This window comes from Vombatus ursinus, unplaced genomic scaffold (genome assembly GCF_900497805.2).
Source record: "Vombatus ursinus unplaced genomic scaffold, bare-nosed wombat genome assembly UNPS02014772.1, whole genome shotgun sequence".
In the NCBI taxonomy this organism is placed as follows: Eukaryota; Metazoa; Chordata; class Mammalia; order Diprotodontia; family Vombatidae; genus Vombatus; species Vombatus ursinus.
The window spans coordinates 37717171-37728074 of NW_020954550.1; the positions used below are offsets into that span (position 1 = coordinate 37717171).

The following is a 10904-nucleotide window of genomic DNA, read 5'->3' on the forward strand; positions in this document are numbered from 1 at the left end:
TTCAGATAAGAATGAAGTTCAGGGATCAGATGTTCCCCCAACTCCTCCACTTTGTTTGAACACATGTCTACTTGTAGATCATGATGATATAATTTGTCCTACACTTTTCCCCCTCTCCTCTAAGTATATTCCTTTTTTATTATCTTTCCATTCTTCTTTTAATATCAACAAGACCTAACAGAAGCACTCCCAGGCCTTTTATCCAATTATTCTCTATGACTGCTAATGACAAGGTTCATAGGGGTGGGGGTGGGAAGAAATGCATCAACTCCCCATATTAGAACATAAGAAGTTTATCCTTGTTTAGTCTTTTGGCATTGTTCATTGATGTTTCTTTTTTTATGTTTCTCTTAGCTTGTGTGCTTGGACTCCAAAGTTTCCATACAGCTCTATTCTTTTTATCTAAAATACTTGGAAGTTCTCTATTTCATTAAAGTCCACTCACCACTGCATCCCCTGTAGGATTATAATCAGTTTTGCTCAGTTTCAAGAAGCGACTGGTAGATTCCTTCTATTTCCACTTGACCATTTGGTTCTAATACATCTGTGCAATTTTCTTTTTTTTTTGTTTAATATTTTTTGTTGTGTCCTGGTGTCATTGGCTTCCATTTGGTCCTTTCTAATTTTCAGTGAGTTTATTGCTGGGACAAGGTTTTGTATCTCTTGTATCAGGCTGGAGTCAGGAGGACCTGAGTCTGGCACACAGTAAGTACTTAATAAATGCTTGTTCCTTTCCTTTCCCGTTTAGGCTCTTGGTTCCCTTTCCAGTTCTTTCTTCTATAGCTCTCATTTGTTTTCCATTTTTTTCCTCCAGCACTCTCAATTCATTGACAAAAATATTTTAAACTATAAAGCATACAAAACAACTCTAGCTTCATCTTTTCCAGGAATTCTAATTGAATTTATGTCCAAGACATTTTTTTTTTCTTTCAGGCTTTGCTTTTAGATGCTTTATAATCATTCTTTCTCTTTCTTTCTTTCTGGGTTTGTGTCTTGAGTCTCCTTGTCACTGTAATAGCTTGTTATGGTGGGATTTTGTTTGTTTGCTCATTGCTCCAGCCTACTTCCTTTACTCTGGGCTTGATGTTAGGGCTGACTTCTGCGTACTTTCGCAGGAAAGGGCAGGCTGGTCCTTTTGCTGCTTTCTTGTGAGTACTGAGTGCTGAGTGCTGAGTGCTGTACTGTTCAAAGATCCCAGGGCCAGCTCAGGCTCAGCATTTGAAAACTTTCAACAGTTTGAAAGTGGTCTGATCCAGGGCAATGTTCAACTGTTGATCCTTGGTTTGAGTTCTGCAAGTTTCTAGCATCAGTTTGGGCCTGAGCAACAACAGATTGCTGCTGGACTCTGTCACAGTCAGCCAACTGGGAAGCTTTCTTTACTGGTCCAGAGCGACAGAACAGCTCCCGTGCGGTCTGGGATTCCTGCCCTGTTTATTCTTCCACAGGCTTCAGGTTGCCCTGCTCCTGCGGCCTGAGGCACACTGCCACTGCTCGATTATGAACTTGCTCCTCTCTTGGTATACGTCTTAGGGCCTGAGACTGTGGGGGTGAGGGTATAGCACAGGTACCAGGGTAGTCTGCTCTGGATCTGTAACCTCAAATCGAGTAATGGACTAAAAAGCTGACACTTTGCACTTATCTCCATCATGGTTGCCCTAATATGGGTCTGGGACCTCTTCTTGTCCTGTACCTAGTGTATCCCTGGGCACTAACGTGACCCGCTAGAGTCCTGCACTTGGCCCTGTCCCCAGTGTACACAGACCTCTCTTTCTCCCTATACCAACCTGGGCTGGAAAAACAGCTTACTATGACTTTTTTTGGATTTCTCCATTGGGATTTGATCTGATGCATTTTCTAGATGTGTTCAGAGGAATATTGGGGTGGGGGGGAGCTCCTTGCTGTACTACTTCCTGCTACTCCACCATCTTGGTTCCCTTCTTAATACCTTTTTTTTTTGGACACAATTGGGGTTAAATGACTTGCCCAGGGTCACACAGCTAGTTAGTGTCAAATGTCTGAGGCCGGATTTGAACTTAGGTCCTCCTGATTCCAGGCTTGGTGCTCTATCCACTACACCACCTAGCTGCCCCACTCCTCTCAATACCTTTTAAGGAAAAACTAGCTTAATTTGTATATAGTGTTTAGGATATTGCTTTTACCATATGGGGAAACCAATAACCTACCTTTCTTCTTCCTCTGATCCTTACTACATTACCTCTCACCAGAGAGTATCTGTGGAGCCAGTTTATCATTCTTTAGAGGACAAGCAGCTTCTTATTCCTTGGAGCATCCAAGTTCTTCTGCTTCAACATGAATTTCAAATTTATTTCTGAGATGCGAGTGTTCAGTGGTTCTTTCTTTCCTTTGAGTGACGTTCTTTTATCTTACAGCTTTTTGGCACAGTTCAGAATTTATGTCTGCCTTTTCAGATCCTTGTTCTTGGTTTTCATGTTGAAGTCCCCACCTCCTTTCCCCCCTAGTTTTTAAGGAATATTTTGTTGCTCATGATAACTTGGAGACCATAGAGATAAGTTCTTTGGCCATCTTTACCTTCTCTTTTTAGAAACAGACAAGTCTGAACTTTGAGCATAGCTGCAGTCACTTGTTTGTGTTTCTACTGAAGCCATCAGTCCAGGGCACAGCAGAAATTTTCCCTGCCCTCCATATTAGCTGGAAATGAGATCCTCAGGTTTTGGAGATTGCAAGTCCAAATGTTTCACCTTTTTAGCATCCTATTAACATTTTGACTATTTTATAGTAACTTGACATACAGTAACTTTGGTAATGTCATTTTTGCTGCTTAAATATAATGTTAATCTTTTTGTGAGACTACTGATGCCACTTTGTAACTCTCAATAGTACTTGGTAGTCATACCCAAATTCCTTTCCCCTTCTCTTTAGAACTTTTTTCCTCGAATCCTTCCTCCTCGTTCAGCCTGAGGCCTATTCACCGAATGGGTGGTGCCTCACTCAAGTGAGAACCTGGAAAGACCTGAGCTTAAAAGGTCCAGGGTCTCCCACGGCATCCTGGGCCATCTCCAGTCATCTTGATGAGTATCTGGCCACTGGACCCAGATGGCTCTGGAGGAGAAAGTGAGGCTGGCAACTCTGCAGAGCCCTGCCTCACTCAAATCAAAGTCAATTGCAAGTCACATCATCATCTCCTTGACGTCATGGTCCTCTTTGAGAAGGAAGGACAAACCACACAACCACAACCTACGAGTCTTATACTCAAGTCCTTCTGAGCTCCCTTCCCCGCCCCTGTCTGGAGATCTCCCAAATTACTCCTCTCCAAATTTGATTCCTAACCTTCTTCTCAATTCCAGAACTTTCCAAATCAGCCTTGTTCCTCAAGTTCTTCTTCTTCCCTTTCCTCTTTCTTTGGGATCAAGAGGTAGAATTCTAATTTTGCATCAATTTGTTTTTCTGGGGCTGTATTGAATTTGATCAGAGTAGAGAACTCCCAGCGTGAACACTCTTTTCATTGTGACAGACAGGAAAGTCATGTGTGTAACTTGTAGTCTTAGCAGGTTACCTGGAGCACTGAGAAGGTGTGACTTGTATATAATAACACAGCTAGTATATTGTCAAAGGCAAAGCTTGAACCTAGGTCTTCCTGACTGCAAAGTTACCTTTCTGTCCACTAAGCAAACTTCCTGTCCCAGGTTCTGATCTTACTATTTGTTCTGACAAGCCAATTGTCTACATTGGCAACTTGTCATTTCCTCTGCTTAAATATAATCAATTACATCTTTTGTGATGTTATTTGAGGCTAATCACATCCAGCCACCTCTTAACTCTTTCCACAAAGAAAGCATTCATGATGTTTTTGTATAAAGCTTCTATATAGGCTATAGGTCTCTGGTTTCTCTGGGTAGTTACTCCTAAACTATGTTATTTTTTAAAAACAATTTTCTTCCCTTATTTTCCCTAAAGTTACTGAATATTAAAGTATATGATGATTGAACTTAGGTCTTAATGAGTTACTTACAGAATTTTCTTACCTCCTCATCCTTTATAATAGATATGTGACGATTCTTTTCACAGTAGTCATTTTGCAAAACTGATCATGAGTATTGCACAGGTCTCACAAAATATAGTTTCTTGTTGCCTTTGAGTGTCTGCTCATTAAAACCAACAAAGCCAACTCATTCATTTGCCTCTCTGAGGGAAAATCTGTTCCTAGTCCTTTCACTGAGATGCACCTTTCTTTTATCACCCGTTTTGTTTCTGGTGAGAATGCCAAAATTGATATAATTCAGTTTCTTCAGTAATATATTCACCTAGTCATTGGAAAAGGACCTTGCATTTACAATATCAACAACTATGTTAATAGTTATAGCCGGCCTAAAAACTATAATTTTTGGCATCTTTCTGCCATGGTCACTGCAAAAGCAACAGGGGCTGCACTGGAGTAAAGACCATTTTGTATTTTCTTTATTTATGAGCTGCTGTGGCCAAAGGTTTCATCCTCATGTGTCTGGGCTACTAGTAATGTCCTTAGGTAAATGGTCCTTAGGAAGCAGATATAGTCTGTGGTAGAGATAGTGCTTGATGTTCTTCTAGCATGGTAGAACCTGTGCAACCTTGCACTCTGTTGGCATCGCTTTTGAAGATTCCGGGGGCAACAACTTATGGTTAAGCTGGTGCTAATAAAGTTTATAGAGGAACTAAGCTCTATCGCATTGAAGATATAAAACGGGCACCAGACTGGATAATTACCAAGAAATACAAAGAGAAATAACAATGGGCCTTTTCATCTGCTCCAAGGAGGGCAGCCAGAAGCCTTCAGACACTGGGAGAGGGATGAAACCAGTGAAGGCAGCACACATTTAGGGACAGAGACCAGAAGTCAGCCAATGCTCTCTTACCAGGGATGATCAAGGAGGCCCTGAAGACTTCATTCCTCTCCCTGGGACAATTCACCTGTCAACCAGTATCCTGAGCAGAAGTGCACGAGGGCAGGTGGAAGCCAATGGTAAGAGCTCAGGAAATCTTGGCCTGGATAAAAGAGGACCAGACTACTCCATCCAAGAGCCTGGCCCTGGCACAAAGTCCCAAGGCAACAACTGAGGCTGAATATATGAGTAAATGGAGGGAAAAATACTGAATAATAAAGAGACACTAAGGGTCAAACAGCACTCAAGAGGTCAACCCAGAAGAGAAAACAAAACAAGTATAAACAAAGCCTCAAAAAAATAAATGGTTTGGCCACAGACAGGCATCTAGGTGATATACCGGCTAGAGCTCTGGGTCTGGAGTCAGTAAGACCTGAGTTCAAATCTAGCCTCAGACATTCACTAGTTACATGACCCTGGGCAAGTTACTGAACTTCTGTCTGCCTGTTTCCTCAACTGGAAAATGGGGATAATAATAGCACCCACCTTCCAGGGTTGTTGTGAGGATCAGATGAGATAATATTTGTAAAAATGCTTAGCACAGTACCTGGCACATTGTAGGTACTTAATAAATGCTTGGGCAGCTAGGTGGAACAGTAAAGACAGCCAGGCATGGAGTCAGGAAGACCCAAGTTTAAATCCAGCCTCAGATACTTACTACCTATGTGACCCTGAGCAAGTAACTTAACCCTGTTTGCCTCAGTTTCCTCATCTGTAAAATGAGATGGAGAAGGAAATGATAAAACACTCTAGTATCTTTGCCAAGAAAACCCTAAATGGGGTCACAAAGTTGGACAAAAATGAAATGACTGAACAATAAATGCTTATTGAATTGACCTGACAATGACTTCAGACAAGAAATATTACAGCAATGTCAAAAGATAGAAAAAAAATTTGAAGGAAATATAAGGTAGCTGCTATTAAAATAACTGAACATGAAAAAAAAAGTTGAGAGAATTTTAAAATAATCAGATTCCCTGAAAACCATAACTAAACAAATACTTTTCCAGCCCATCTATCTTCCCCATCTTCCCTCTTTAGGGCTATCTTGCAGTAGTAGCAGACAATAAATAATTTGGGTTTAGTTTGTGTTAAGACTTTCTTTAAAAGCTCTCGAAATATGCTGAAACCAGCCTTGCTGGATCCATTACTTTCCAAAATGCCTAGAGGCATTACACGGGCATTGACTTATACCCAAGTTTTCCAAAATCATTAGTTCCTGAGTTTTTTAAAGAAAAAACTGGAAATGACAGGATTTTTATTCTCTTTCATTTTTTGAAATTTTAATGAAGTACAAAATATTGGACTAAAGGAGGGCATATAACTCATTCTTACTAATGACTAGTAAAAAAAGCTGGATACCATGTTAAAAAAAATCATAAATTGAAAATTCCCAGGAATGTTATAACCAAAATTGAAAGCTTCTAAGTCAAAGAAAAAATACTACAAGTGGTGAGAAAGAAAGTGTTTCAGTACTAGGAAACCAGTCAGGATCACACGAGACTTGACAGGAACTACTATAAAGGTAGGAAAAAAAAGAAAGACTTTGAGTATGATGTTTCTAAAGGCAAAAATAAAGGTTTGTATCCAAGAATAACTTACCCTGTAAGATTGAGTATAATCCTTCAGGGAGAAAAATTGAACCTCAAATAGAATAGAAGACTTTCAAATATTACTGATAGAGAGACCAGAGCTGAGTAGAAACTTTGAAATACAAACACAAGAGTTAATAGAAACTTTTTTAGAAAGGTAAATAATTTGAGCAATTGGAAGGAGTTAAATGATGAAGTGCTTTCAGTCTTATAGAAGAGATGTTCACAATCCTAATGTTTTTAAAGACTACGGAAGGAGTCAAATAAGACAAATAGTGCCTAGGTATAGTTCTGTTCAGGAAAGAAAAGGGAGGTAAAAAAGGAAGACACCAGGAAAGAAATGAGGAAGATGGGGGAACTTACTATTTCTCAGCACTGAACCGAACAAGAAGTACATTATACTAACATGAAGGAAAGGGTGGGAGAATAGCAGTCAGATGAACCTTGCTCTTACCTGAATTGGACAAAGGAGAACTGAACACACACAAACATAAAGTTAAGTGTAGAAATACATTAAATTCAATAGTGAAACAGGTGGACATAGGGAGAGGGAAGGTGGTAAGACTGTAGAATTGAGAAATGAATAGTTACAAGGAAAACAAACTAATTTCGAAGGAGTAGATTATAAAGGGGAGATTAAAAAGTGCTGATCAGGGCTGCTAGGTGGTGCAGTGGATAGAGCACTGACCCTGAAGTCAGGGGGACCTGAGTTCAAATCCGGCCTCAGACCAAACACTTGACACTTACTAGTTGGCCAAGCCACTTAACCCCAATTGCCTAAAAATAAAAAAAAAATAAAAAAAGTGCTGATCACAGTTATTCTTTTTCATTCCCTTTCTAAAACAGGGCATGGGGAGCAAAGGTAGGAAAACTTTAGTTCTTTCCCTTTCTTTTTTTAAAAATTAAATTTCTAATTTTTTTCCTCAATGAAAAGCTACCTTCTCTCCCTTCCATTTCCTTTCCCCCATATCCTTGCACTGAGAAGGAAAGAAACACAAATTCCCCATTACAAACATACTGTTAGGCAGAACAAATTCCCCCACTGGCCACATTTAAAAAACAAAAACAAACAAAAACAAAAAAATATTTTTCAATCTTAACTGTGAGGCTCTCACCTGAGAAGGGGAAAAGAAGGGAATATGCATTTAAATAGCACCCACTAGGTGCCAGGCATTATGCTAGGCAGTTTACAAATATTCTCTTAATTAATCTTCATAACAACCCTGCAAAGTAGGTGCTGTTATCATTTCCATTTTACAGTTGAAGAAACTGAGGCAAATAGAGGTTTAGGTGACTTGCCCAGGATCACACAGCTAGTAAGAGTCTGAAGCTGGATATGAACTCAGGTCTTCCTGACTCTAGGTCTGACATCTTTATCCACTGCGCCACTTAGCTGCCTCTGTCAGAAAACAGGTAGCGTGTTTCATCATGAGTTCTCTGGAATCATGGTCGGTCATTGCAGTGATCAGAGTTCTAAAGTCTTTCGAAGTTTTTTGTCATAATAATAATGTTGGTTGTATAAAATGTTGTTGAGGCAGCGAGGTGGTGCAGGGGATAAAGTACCTGCCCTGGAGTCAGGAGGACCTGAGTTCAAATTCAACCTCAGACATTTGATACTTACTAGTTGTGTGACCCTGGGCAAGTCACTTAACCTTGATTGCCTTGCCAAAAAAAAATGTTCTTGTGGTTCTGGTCACTTCACTCTCCATCAATTCATTCAAGTCTTCCCAGATTTCTCTGAAACCATTCCTTTGATCATTTCTTAGAACACAATAATATTACATTATGTTCATATACCATAATTTGTTCAGCCATTCCCTAATGATGGGCACCCCAATTCTTTGCTACCACAAAAAGAGCTGCTATAAATAGAAAATTTGTAAGAATATAAGAGGGAAATAAATGACAATCATAATTATGAACGTGAATGGAATGAGCTCACATGTTACAGAAAGACAGTAGGACAGATTGAAAAGCAGAAGTCAACCTTGTTGAAGCAATGCTGAGAACAGCTGAAGCCAGTGTGGTCTGTGTTCAGGTGGTGGCTATGGCTGTGGGAGCAGCTGAGTTCATCCTCATTAGGATCACAGCCTGGACCCATGCCCAAGCTTGTCTTGCCCCAGCAGTGGTCACAAACCATGATGTCAGCCTTAGAGGAGCTACACAAAGACCTGGAAGAGGGGAAAGAGTGCTGGAAGTCCATGATGCTCTGACAGTAAAGAAATCCAAACTGGAGACAGAGGTCAAACACAAGGCAGTAGAATGGACAGGAGAAACTGCTGACAATGAGAAGCTGACAGCTGTGGTTGACCCCATTTCAGATGGTTACACAGTGAGACAATACTCATGGATAGATCAATCCATGTGAATTTGTGAAAATCTACATTACCTTAACTAGTGTTCACCAAATCCCCACTTAGAATACATAGGTGCAATTCACAGAGTCCATTTCAGCTTTTGGTCAAGAATCTAAATGGGAAAAACTACTCCATAACCACCTTGAAGTTAATCTCTGTGGAAAGTAGTTTAAAAAAGATCAATAGTGATACAGTTCTTGAATTATGCAAAAAGAAGCTGGAACAGAATTGGGATTACCTAATCCAGTGGAGAAAGAATACATAGAGAAGGAAAAATCCTTCTTAGACACAGATATAAGTGAGGGGCTGATGAAGGTACTACAGAAGACTTATGGAGATGGAGAAGATGAAATGAAGAGACTCATCAATAAAGCCTGGGTGGAGTCAAGAGAGAGGCTAAAGGAAAGACCAAAATTTGAGGCAAAAAATCCTTTCAGCCACCAATGTGAATATATTGTTTCCAATACAGGACTGTTGCCAGCTGTGAAGTTGCATTTGACAAACATATTGTTTATGTATCTCTATTCCAAGCAGACTGTGAATTTTTTCCATTTCATGTTAGAAGATTTATTTAAAATAAAATATACTTTCATTTTAAAAGACTTTTGAGGGGGAATTGCCTTAGTGTCCTGACATAAAAGAGTCAATGTTTCTTTATTTCAATGTTAAAGAAGTCTTGTTAATTTTAAAATATGTCATATGTATGTGTAATATATGTATTAAGTGTGTGTGTGTGTGTGTGTGTGTGTATCTTAAAGGCAGAACCCAACATGGTTTTTTTGGTTTGTTTTTACAAGAAACACACTTGAAACAAAGATTCACACAGTGAAAATGCTGGGTGAGAGCACAATTTAATTAAGCTTCTGGCAAACTCAAAAAAGCAGGTGTAGCAATCTTGACCTTAGACAAAGCAACTGTAAAAACAGAAATGGTTAAAAGGGATAAACAAGGGAACTACATTATGCTTAAAGACATCACAGACAATAAAATAACATCAGCACAATATACACACACTGAATAGCTTAGTATCTAATTATCTAAAGGAAAAGTTAATTGAATCAAATGGAGAAATAGCAAAATTATAATTATTGGAAACCTTCTTGTGTTCCTTTCAGACCTAGACAAATCTAACAAAAAGATAAAAAAACCTCTAAAGAATTTTAGAAACGTTAGAAATAATAAATCACTGATGATTACTGAATGACGAAGGAAATGAATATTCGTCGTTATTACTTTGTATAGTACCTTTACAAAAATCAAATAGAAACCAGGACATAAAAACCTCATAATCAAATTTAGAAAAGCTGAAATGTCAAACATAACTTTTGCTTAGCACAATATGACAAGGTTATAGTGAATAAAGGGAAAGAAAGGATTCAAAGTTAAGTGGAGTCTAAACAATTTAATCCTAATGACTTGGTTGGTCAGAGAATGAATTTTAGGACCATCTCCAGCAATGAGTAGCGACCAAAGAATGTGGCTTCTATTGTCCCTACCCCAGTTTCTGGCATTGCCTCTGACTTCCTTGACCTCTTGGGCCTTTTCCAGGGCTGGCCTGCCATGGGACAAGACCCTTTCCACCTCCAACTTCTCAGGGTTTTGTGCAGCACAGGCAAGGCACTACTGACTTCTGAATGAGGTCCTGTACCTACTTGAGGCTCTCATAGGTGATACATCGCCTGCCACAAGGTTGGAACTCAAACAATCTAATCACTTGATTCTCTCAAATGACTGCTTTTTAATTACTGATAACTCACCTGAACTCACTCCACAATGGTTATTATAGTCCCAATTCCCTTTGACTCCCCTCCCCCCAATACCCTGCCAATGTCTTACTGCAGATTTGCCTACACTTTCCATTGTGTCCTCTGAAATTCCTGCTTCATAAATAACAAGCTTCCTATCATCTTAAACCTCTTCCTTTCTTACTTCTTCCTTCCTTTGCCACTCAATGAGATCTGGTTCCCACCTGATAACACTACTTCCTTTCCTAACTGGGCACACATTCAGAGCTTCTTTCAAAAACTGTGTCTTCTGGAAGCTTCATTTTCTACCTT

At 39.5% G+C, this 10904-nt stretch overlaps 1 pseudogene; it reads left to right on the plus strand.

The window, feature by feature from the left end:
• The first annotated feature begins 8628 nt into the window (after nucleotides 1-8628).
• LOC114044146 lies at nucleotides 8629-10481 on the plus strand (annotated as a pseudogene).
• Nucleotides 10482-10904: the final 423 nt, after the last annotated feature.